Genomic DNA, 11,624 nt, shown 5'->3' with positions numbered 1-11,624 from the left:
CGCATCCCCTAGTAAAGCGTTTTTTTGAAAGGGGTCAGACGACAGAAACCCGCCGTGTGCTCTCTCACACCCCAATGGGATCTGGCCCTGGTGCTTCGAGCTCTGGGGAAGCCTCCTTTCGAGCCCTTGGCACAAGCCTCTCTCAGGTTGCTGTCTCTAAAAACGGCGCTTCTCCTTGACGTCAGCCAAGCGAGTGAGCGACTTATGCGCGCTGTCAGTTTCGCCGTCCTGTCTCTCCATTAGAGGGGACGGGAGCGCAGCCACCCTACAGCCTAACCCTTCTTTCACACCAAAAATTTTAACAAACTCCTTTCGCTCAAGGGTTTTTTCCCTCCAGGGTTTTTTCCCCCCGCCTCATAACAACGACGCGGAGGAAGTTTCCCACCGATTGTGCCCAGTGCGTGCGTTATCACAGTACGTTTTACGCACGGCAGACATAAGGCGGACACAGCAGCTGTTTGTTCACTATACACTCCCAAGGAGCGGCCCTGTCAAAACAGCATCTGTCTCACTGGCTGCGCGAGGCTATCACCCAGGCCTATAACACGAAGGGGGCGGCGCCCGTCCAGGGCATCCGGGCACATTCTACAAGGGCACTATCGGCATCAACAGCTCTGTTCAGAGGCATGTCAGTAGCCGACATCTGCACAGTGGCCTCTTGGGCATCCCCATGCCCTTTCATTCGTTTCTATTTGCGGGATATGTCTGAGCCCTCTCTGACTCACTCGGTGCTATCCTCACTCAACGACGAATGATGCCCCGTCGATGCCCCTCTCTGCTGCCAGGTGCCGGGAGGAGAGCGGCGTTCCATATATATATATATATATATATATATGTATATATATATATATATATTATGTACATATGTATATATTTTGTCACTATCATGCATCCTCTCTCACTACCATGCACGCCTACAATCATGATATGTGCCGCTGCATGTGTACTGCCTGGGGTCCCCCCCTCCCCCCCTACTCTGGGTGGCTGGGGGGACCTCGGGCATCCCATAATTATCAATCATGTATTACCTCACCAATCATGCATGCCTGCACTCTCAGCTTGGGCCTTACAGCCAGCTAGGCCACCACTTGTTGGCTCTGGGTCGCAGGTGGCATTGACTACATCAGCTTCTATACGAAATAGAACGTTAGTTACGTTATTGTAACTCCAGATTCTATGAGTATAGGCGTAGCCCTCTAAGATCCGGGCCACCTGCTCCAGTTACACTAGCTGAAGAAAAAGCTTATGTTGGGAGCAGAGCAATGGGTCCGCTCTGTTTATATAGTTTTTGTTGCTGCACAACAGGCATTGAACGTCCTCGCCGTCGCGAAGATCCCCCCGGCAATCCCCACCCACACCAGTCTCTCAGCCTCGTTGAGTAGCTAGCTAGCGTTACAACCAACCCCGTCCGCCCGGTGTTGAAACCATCCAAAAGGTGACATAGATATGTGAAATATTTTGTGTTTTAGCTGCTGGCTAATGTTAGCTGGCTGGCTCACTAGCTAACTGGTCAGCTAACAATAAAAATCAAATTAACGTGAATAACGTAACGTAAATAAACTTGAATGGGTAAACTCATCCGTGAATAGATGCATTCTAACCAGCAAAGGTGTTTAACACAAAAAACTACAACTCCCATAATTCCACGCAACTTCCCAACGTCATCAAAAGTCTGTGTTTACCATCCATTGTTTTGGTTAAGAGACCCCTAGCGGCAGAAAGTTACATATTGTATATTTATCAAACAAAATACACAGCATGTGAAATAGGAAGCTTACATGAATCAGCTGCCCATTTTCTGTTGTATTTCTATTTCAGACACACCTCAAATTACTATTTCCCTGGAGACTTTTCAGGGCTAGGCAGGGCTAGGCAATCAAGAGTAGGTCAAGTGTCCAGACAGACAAGCAAGCCATTCAATGAAAATAACCATTCCTTGACCCATGTGACACAACTGTCTGGTCTGGGCTCATCATTTACTTGAAGGTTTCATATTCACTAAGATTTGCTCTTTCATGTATTTGTGTTGGGCAAGGGTTGCTTAGATACTGTATATCAGATTGACTGCCATCTTGATCTCATTCACTCTAAGTATTGTATTTGTAGTGGACAATAAAATTATTGTGATGACAAAATTATTTTCCCCAAACTGTCCATGACATTTTGGTTTTCACATCCCCTATATCTCTGAGCTAAAACCATCCAGCCATACATCCAAGAATGTATAAATCCATCCATCCACTTCTCTAGCCCCCTCTCATCCCCTCATCCATCCACATACTGAGCCAGCCAGCTATAGCTAACCATCTGTTATTGTCTCAACTTTTTTCCCTTGCTCCTTACTCTCCCTGTATTTCTTCCTCTTCCATCTATTCTCTCTCTCTTGCTCGCTTTCTCTCTCTCCCAAAGCCCATCCATGATATGAACGTCCGCTCCAGTGAGCAGTGCGCTTTTTTCCCAGAGTTCCTGACGGAGAGAGACAACCTTGGCAGAAGACTTTATATAAGCAGTTCATTAGCTTCTCTGCTTTGGACCCGCCCACACTCACATGATAATCAGAGTGGCTGTCATGGTGAGAAATTACCCAGAGAAATACAGAATCCATTTGACATACAGACTGAAAGCACTCCAGCCAGAAATGTTATGCAACTGTGACCCTGGTCTCTGTGTGGTGCAGAAGTGAAGGCATTGTGCGGCAGAAAAGGCCAATCCGTTGGTTAAAGGGCAAATTAAAGGGGCTTTATTTCACTGCCCTTTTAAAGTGGCACATTTTGCACAAGAGACACCTCCTAAACTTAGTTTTTTTTTTTTTTTTTTTCAATTTTTTATTATTTTTATATTTTTGAACATACAGAACAGATAAACACAATTGAACAAGAGCAAAAACCCTCTCCCACCCCCCACTCTCTACTAAGCAAAAACAAAAACAGAAATCACACCTTGCCTAGTCACTCTCCTCTAATTCTTGTGATGCTGGACCTGGACATTAGGACTGATACTTGTGCTGCTGCGTTTTTCCATAGATCTATAGTCGATGATTTGGCTTTGTTAATCCTTGCTGTAGCGAGCTCAAGCATAACTATGTCTAGAAAATACGCCAACCACTGTTTTATACAAAGCAAGTGGGGGGGGGAGCCAGCGTTGAGCTATCATTTTCTTGGTTGCGGTTGAGCCGGCTAGCCAAACTTTCTTCAGTCTCCCAAGCAGGTGTAGTTTAGACTTTAAGTCATTAAGTAACAAAACAACTGGGTCTGTAGGAATTTGACATCCTATCACATCAGATATTATTGATGTTTTATTCCAGAACTTATGCACCTGTTCACACTCCCAGACCATGTGCAGGAAAGTTTGTTCAGGTTGACAGAACGTGCAATAAGGAGTGGGAATGACTTTAGAGACGTATCTCTATTGAGGAGTCCAGTATGTCCTATAACATGTTGAAGTGGATCTGCTGGTGATTTGGGTTCTTGGAACAATGGAAAATGTTGTCCCAAACTGTCTTCCAATTAATTGCGTTCCCCTCAGGGCTCAGCTCTCGCTCCCATTTCCTTGCTATTGGGAGTTCTCCTATGGATACTTGCATCAGTTTAGCATAGATCTTGGACGCAAATCCTCTCACAGGAAAATCAACAAACCATTTAATAACTGGGTGTGGCTCAAGACTGTTTTCCCATGGCACTCCATAACATTTTAGGGCTGCTCTTAAGCGCAGATACAAGAAGAAGGATGTCCTGGTGACCTCAATACTAGCTCTTAGGTCTTCAAAACTCAACATACCTTTCTCATTGAATAGCTGGTTTACAGTATAAATGCCTCTGTCACTCCACTGCTTACAAGCAAAGGGTTTATTACCAGACATTAAAGGACAATTCCGGCGCAAAACGAACCTACGGGTTAATAATGGATGTGTACCCACTCTGTCGTTCTCTGGGACATGTTTTCATGCTAATTGATTGTGTTTGTAGCTTGAAAGAAGCTAGCACGGACTGCTGATTAGCTTACAACGCTAGTATTCGGGGCACAGGGAAAGTAAAAATAAATCGCTATTTTGTACCACTAAAAAGGCTCAAAATATCACAAAACTTCAACGGTAGCATAATGAGGGTCCCTACATGTTAAGCAAAGCATTGAGAACTTTGTAAGCGTACATACAGTACACGGGAGCTCCGTGAAAGGGCTACGAGAGAGAGAGAGCTATGCCGCAACAGAGCCTCGTACTTCGGGAGACCAGTCATGACTTACAGCTGGCAATGCAATTAAAATCAAAAGCAATTTGCTCAACATATCTGAAATAACCACAGCAATGTAAAACATAACTTGTCTAGTTTACTTACTCAGTGGATAACTGTCCATCTGGTCCCTTCAGTCTGGGTTGCCGTCTCCAATTTATTTTCGGGACATGGAAAAAAGTACAGCCCTGTTCATCAGAGAGAGGAAATCTTCAGACTGTATAAAACACTGCGTCTTTTGGGTGTCGCGACGCAACAGGTCCCTCTCCGTGCAACACAGACACTCCTGTTCGGTGGCCATAACTTCACAATGTCTGCAAGTACACCACCAGTTTCCCGAAGTATGAGGGTCTGTTGCAGCATAGCTCTCTCTCTCTTGTAGCCCTCTCACGGAGCTCCCGCAGCTCTTTGTTCAATAAACTGTCTGTACTTACAAAGTTCTTAATGCTTCGGTTAACATGTAGGGACCGTCACTATGCTACCGTTGAAGTTTGGTGATATTTTGAGCCTTTTTAGTGGTACAAAATAGCGATTTATTTTTACTTTCCCTGTGCCCTGAATACTAGTGTTGTAAGCTAATCAGCGGTCCGCGCTAGCTTCTTCGGTAGCACTTTATAATAACTATCCATAATTCATCATTTATTAAGCATTAGTTAACTATTAGTTAATGGTTTGGTCAGCATTATTCATTTATTGTTCATACATAATTCATGCATTTGTTCTCATACATAATTCAAGCATTTGTTCACATAGTTATGAATGGTTTGTTCATAGTAAATAAGCCTATCTTGAAAAATATCTTTGTAAGTACATGATTTATAGTTAATAAATAATGAAACAACCATTTGTAAATGAAATAATTTTCCCATTATAAACCAGTTGCAAACTATTACTAAATGCTTTGTTCATCATTTGTAAAGCATTGCTCCTATGTTAATTCTCATAAATAAAGCATTTGTATACACACTCATAAATGGTTTGTTCATAGTATATAAGGCTCTTGAAAATTGTTTATAAATAGTAAGTATACATTTCTAAGTATTGCAAAAAACATTGGTAAATTAAATAATTTTCCCTTTATAAACTATCTACAAACTATTAGTAATTTATTTGTTTATCATTTGTAAAGCATAGTTCCTACATTCATTCTAATCAGTACAGCATTTGTAAATACAGTTAGTAAATGGTTGGTCCATAGTAGGTAAGCCCATGTAAAATGTTTATCAGTTCAGGTTTTTAATAATTCCTAAATGATGCATTAACCATTTGTAAATGAAGTCTTCTTGCCATTATTAACTAGGTACTCAGGAACGTAAAAGGTCATTTAAAACTAGGAAGTTAATGATTAACAAACTATCTACACCTACATTTGTTCATGTCTTAAATAAAATGTTATGATTTAGAAAAAGGCCTAAACTAATAGCTGGGGTGTCTGTTACAAATACTTACCAATAATGTAATCCATGACTAATTCAGGAGTTACTGATGATTAGTTAAGTATATTGTGTGAGCCCATCTAAAGTGAGTACTTTCTATGCTTTACAAAGCATTTATAAATGAGTTGCAAAGGCTAACAGAACCTGGACACACACATGTATTGTTCTATTTGGACATGCCTTCAATTCATGATTTACTCATGAGTTACTACTGATTAGTTTACTACATGGCGTGAGCCCATCTAAAGTGAGGACTAGCTATGCTTTACAAAGCATTTATAAATGAGTTGCAAAGGCTAGCAGATAACAGAAACACAAGTAAAAACAGTATTTGTAAACCTTATTACAATGTAGTAAGAATGTACATTCATGAAATAGTTCGTAGTAGTGTTATTTAGTTGATATCAGTGTGAATTTGGACCAGAACCAGAAGAAAACAAGACTGTTAAGAGCCAGAGAATTGAACATCAATAAAGAGACTAGAAAACCAGGATAAAGTTTGAGTGTGTATTAATATACACAGAAACATGGCATACACATATACAGATAAAACACAGGTATGAAAAATAACAACTAAAATAATAAAGTGCGCACATAAAAGAAACCCTTTTCAGTTCTATGAGCTAAATTGTTCTTTGATGAAAAGAGTTCAGAGATGTTCAACTTTGGAGCCCATATGAGTTTGGTTTCTGTTATGGTTTTGGTGTTTTGTCTTGTCTTATCGTAGTCTGTTTTCCTGTCATTTTTGTAGCCTGGTTTTCTGTCATGTCTTGTTTCCTTCTGTTGTGTGATTATCGGTCTTGTTTTATGTTCTGTTTCCTGTTTTATTTTGATAGTCTGTTCTCTGTCTTGTCTTGTCTAGTTTTACTCCCTGTGTTTTCCCGCTCTTGTGATTGCCTGATGTTTCCCACCTGTTTCCCAGCCCTTGTGTCACCTGCCTCTTGTTACCTCGTTACCGTCTGTATTTAGTCTTTGTGTTCCCCTTGTACTGTGTCAGATCATTGTATGTTGTTTGGAGTGTCTGTGTGTCATCTACCCTGTTGGTCTCGGTGTTCCTGATGTTTTGCTTGTTCCTGTTTTGGATTCTGCCTGTTCCTGTTTTTGTTGGATTTTTGCCTGCTGTTCCAGGACACCTTTTGTTCATTGAATTTCATTAAAATAAATCCTTGAGATTACACTTGTTTCTGTCATCTTGCATTTTGGGTCCTACATCCCCTGAAACTCCTGACAGTTTCTGTTTGTCCTACCACCATGAAGAAGGAATCCAGGGCAATCTGTATAAGTTCAGAGTCTCGATCCTGTAGCTCGCCACCCAGCCAACTGAACTGGGAATCTCTAACCCCTAGAAGACTCTGGGATCTGAAGAGTCAATGTGATCCTATATCCCTCTCTGGACCGGATCTACCGTGCGTAGTGCTTCTCAAATCTCCACCTCCTCCACCTGTAGATAAGTCCAAATCAGTTCTCTCAATTACTATTCAGTAATCAAAATTGCTTAGGCTACAATGAAAATAAAATGAGGTGATATTTCAGTTAACCCATATTGAAATAGCTAAATCTCTATTCAGTTGTACAACCATTCTTAAATTTCTTCTCAAGTATCAAAAGTATATAAATCACTTTCAGGTATCAAAAGTACATTTATATTAATAGGTAAACTTTATACAAAAAATACATTTCTAATTCAAGTTTTATGGACCCTACCTTAGTAACATTGACACTATTCTTAATATAATTGCATAAATTGCATGTAAAAATCTCTCAAATTGTATTATTTTCCAATAACTTATAGTTAGTATATAACATAGCTACAGTGTTGTAATTTCGAGGCATTAAGACTTGCGTGCTTATTTATCCCTTCCTGCACCGGTAACAGTAGAAAGAATGCACACAAAATTAGCCTCTTTGAGTTACTTCTCCATAAACTCCAGGTAAACAATTAAACTCACAATGTGTACTAACATTCATTCAACACAATACTCACAGCTAGCAATAGTGTTGAAAAGCAACATTACTTTCCATAACCAATAGATAGAATCATTAGCCTTTTCACAGGCAATACACAGTACTCCGCTAGCCTTTTGTGGCTAATTACCCTATTAGCATATGAATACAGCACCTTAGCTAACCCGTTAGCTTTGCACTATTAGCACCGTTCTCTTAATACATCCATGATTAGCACCGATTAGCATGGATGCTAGCGAACTCATGGCCTAGTGTTAAGGAATGACTCACCATTTTAATGGAATTCACTGCCTTTAACTCCGTGACGACAGTGGATTCAGGCACAGCTCTTTCGTTCTATTCACAACAAGCCATAGCCAGTATTAAATAGTATATAGTATATAGAATTGATTTAATTCACTAAATGTCGTTCTTTTTATCTTACCAAGTGAAAAACCGCAGTCTTATACGACGTTCCGAGGGGACGTAAATCTGGCGATCTAATGTAGCCTAGTTGATAGCTGATTGGTCAGTTCACGGACGCAAGTTCACCCATTGGCTTATTTACAAGCCCATCAAAGTTAACATTAATGGCACCCCTATATTATTTTATTTTATTTTGAGACTTTCCTTTTGTTTTCCAAGTTATTAAAATGTGGTCAAAAGTAGTTGTAAGAGCTATGGGAGAAAATAGTGGAAAATGATTTAACTTTCACTTAGCTTTGATGGGCTTGTAAATAAGCCAATGGGTGAACTTGGGTCTGTGACTAGGCTACGTTAGATTGCTAGATTTATGTCTCCTCACGTCCAGCTCACGTCCCTTTTGGCGCTACATCGGGACGTAGGCGGCCGTTTTTCACTTAGTAAGAGAAAAAAAACGCCATTTAGTGAATTAAATCAATTCTACATACTACATACTATCTAATACTGGCTATGCCTTGTTGTGAATAGAACAAAAGAGAGCTGTGCCTGAATCCACTGTCGTCACGGAGTTAAAGGCAGTGAATTCCATTACAATGGTGAGTCATTCCTTAGCAATAGGCCTTGAGTTCGCTAGCATCCATGCTAATCATGGGTGTATTAAGAGAACGGTGCTAATAGTGCAAAGCTAACGGGTTAGCTAAGGTGCTGTATTCAATAAGGTGCTGTATTCAATCAGTGCTTCCATATCGAGTACAGGGTATGTATCGTCACAGTGTCCAGGCAAAACATATGCCAATATGACCCAATTTCATATGATCAACCGTAAAACCTGGAGGACATTATACAACATCTGAAAACCTCCTCCTGCTGCCTTGATATTCTACCAACGGGCCTTTTCAAAAATGTTTCCAATTGTTTGGCTACTGATCTCCTACAGAGTGTAAACACGTCTCTTTTCTCAGGTATCTTCCCACAGGCCCTGAAAACTGCAGTCATTAAGCCACTCTTAAAAAAGAACAATCTAGACACGTCACTAATGAACAACTATAGGCCGATATCAAACCTTCCATTTTTAAGTAAAATCATTGAAAAAACGGTTTCTCAACAACTCACCCTTTTCTTGTCACTAAACAACCGTTTTGATGTCTTCCAGTCGGGTTTTCGACCACACCACAGCACTGAGACAGCTCTTGTTAAAGTCTTTAATGACATCCACTTAAACACAGATAGTGGCAAAATTTCAGTCTTGGTATTACTTGATCTCAGTGCTGCATTTGATACGGTCGGCCATGACATATTACTAGACCGATTGGAAAACTGGGTTGGCATTTCTGGCTCAGTACTAAAGTGGTTTGAGTCTTATTTAAAGAATAGAGACTACTTTGTGTCTATAGGGAATTATACATCTGAGCATACAAATATGACGTGCAGAGTTCCCAAGGCTCCGTTCTGGGGCCTCTCCTGTTTAACATCTACATGTTTCCACTGGCTCAAATTATGGAAAACAATAAAATAAGTTACCATAGTTATGCAGATGACACACAAATTTATATAACCTTATCGCCAGGGGACTATAGTCCAATACATCAACTGACTAAATGCATTGAACAAATTAATGACTGGATGTGCCAGAACTTTCTTAAATTAAATGATGAAAAAACTGAGGTGGTTGTTTTTGGAGCAAAGGAGGAACGATTAAAAGTCAGCACTCAGCTTCAAACAATAATGTTAAAAACAACAGACAAAGCCAGAAATCTTGGTGTAGTCATGGACTCAGACCAGAATTTTAACAGCCACATTAAGACAATTACAAAGTCAGCCTATTACCACCTTAAAAATATATCAAGGGTTAAAGGACTTATGTCTCAGCAGGATTTGGAAAAACTTGTCCATGCTTTTATCTTCAGTAGACTTGACTACTGTAACGGTGTCTTCACAGGTCTCCCTAAAAAATCAATCAGACAGCTGCAGCTGATTCAGAACGCTGCTGCTCGAGTCCTCACTAAGCGGTTTAGGGCCAAAATACATTTCTGATCTGCTACTACACTAGGAACCACCCAGACCTCTCAGGTCGTCTGGGACAGGCCTGCTTGTTGTCCCCAGAGTCAGAACTAAACAGGGGGAAGCAGCGTTTAGTTTTTATGCTCCACATATCTGGAAGAAACTCCCAGAAAACTGCAGGTCTGCTGCAACTCTCAGTTCTTTTAAATCAAGGCTGAAGACCTATCTTTTTGATGTTGCCTTTCTTTAAATAAGCATTGTTGACACTGTATAACAATCTATATAAACATATAAAGAGAAATTCCTATAACAAATAATAGAAATGAAATTTATGATTATTCCGGTGACATTCTTTTGCAGTAACGGACATATCTCTGATTATTTCTCTGATGCAGGCATGACAATAGTTGACAGAAGAGACAGACGTTGGGCTGGTCAAAAGTTAGTCGAAGTAACTAACTAATTTAGGCAGAAGGCCTAAAAAGAAAAAAATAGTCTATGTTCTTGACTATTTAGAGACAGACTGCAGAAGAAATAAAATAGTTTAAGAACACGTTCTGGACTATTAAGAGATTTTTGTCTGCAGGGCTGTACCGGGTTTTGCAAGGTTTGCCGAAGAAAAGAACTAAGTTTTGCGGTGACGACCACATCAAAATGATAAGAGTATACTAAAGGAAAAGCTTCTGTAACTATGGGGAATGAAACCTCAAAACCATGCGAAGCATCTGGACCCATAGTGGGTGAGATGGTTAGAAAATATGGACCAGATTGCATGAGATGTCTGCCATGTTGGTCAAAAATATTTGGCTTTCCACAAAATGGATCATTGAGTCCAGGAAAGTTAAGATTGAATTTATGATTACAAGTGACATTCTCTTGCAGAAACGGACATATCTCTGATTATTTCTCTGATGCAGGCATGACAATAGTTGACAGAAGAGACAGACGTTGGGCTGGTCAAAAAGTTAGTCGAAGTAACTAACTAATTTAGGCAGAAAGCCTAAAAAGAAAAAAATTGTCTATAAACACTCTGAGCGAGTTCTTGACTATTTAGAGACAGACTGCAGAAGAAATAAAATAGTTTAAGAACACGTTCTGGACTATTAAGAGATTTTTGTCTGCAGTGCTGTACCGGGTTTTGCAAGGTTTGCCGAAGAAAAGAACTAAGCTTTGCGGTGACGACCACATCGAAAATGATAAGAGTATACTAAAGGAAAAGCTTCTGTAACTATGGGGAATGAAACCTCAAAGCCGTGCGATGCATCTGGACCCATAGTGGGTGAGATGGTTAGAAAGTATGGACCGGACTGCTTGAGATATCTGTCATATTGGTTAAAAAGCTTTGGCTTTCCAAAAACTGGATCACTGAGTCCAGGAAAGTTATTTGATCTGCTTTTATATATTTAACTGTTTTAACTTCTCTTCAATGTTTAATTTCTTATACTGCACTGTAACTTTTTTTTTCTCGTATTTTATCTGTTTTTTATATTTTAATCTGTTTTCATGTAAATCTGTTTTTAATTTTTTAATCTGTTTTCATGTAAAGCACTTTGAATTGCCCTGTTGCTGAAATGTGCTATACAAATAAAGC

This window comes from Sander vitreus, chromosome 13 (assembly GCF_031162955.1).
Source record: "Sander vitreus isolate 19-12246 chromosome 13, sanVit1, whole genome shotgun sequence".
Taxonomy (NCBI): domain Eukaryota; kingdom Metazoa; phylum Chordata; class Actinopteri; order Perciformes; family Percidae; genus Sander; species Sander vitreus.
The sequence above is the reverse complement of the archived record's forward strand: the minus strand, read 5'-3'. Positions refer to the sequence as shown.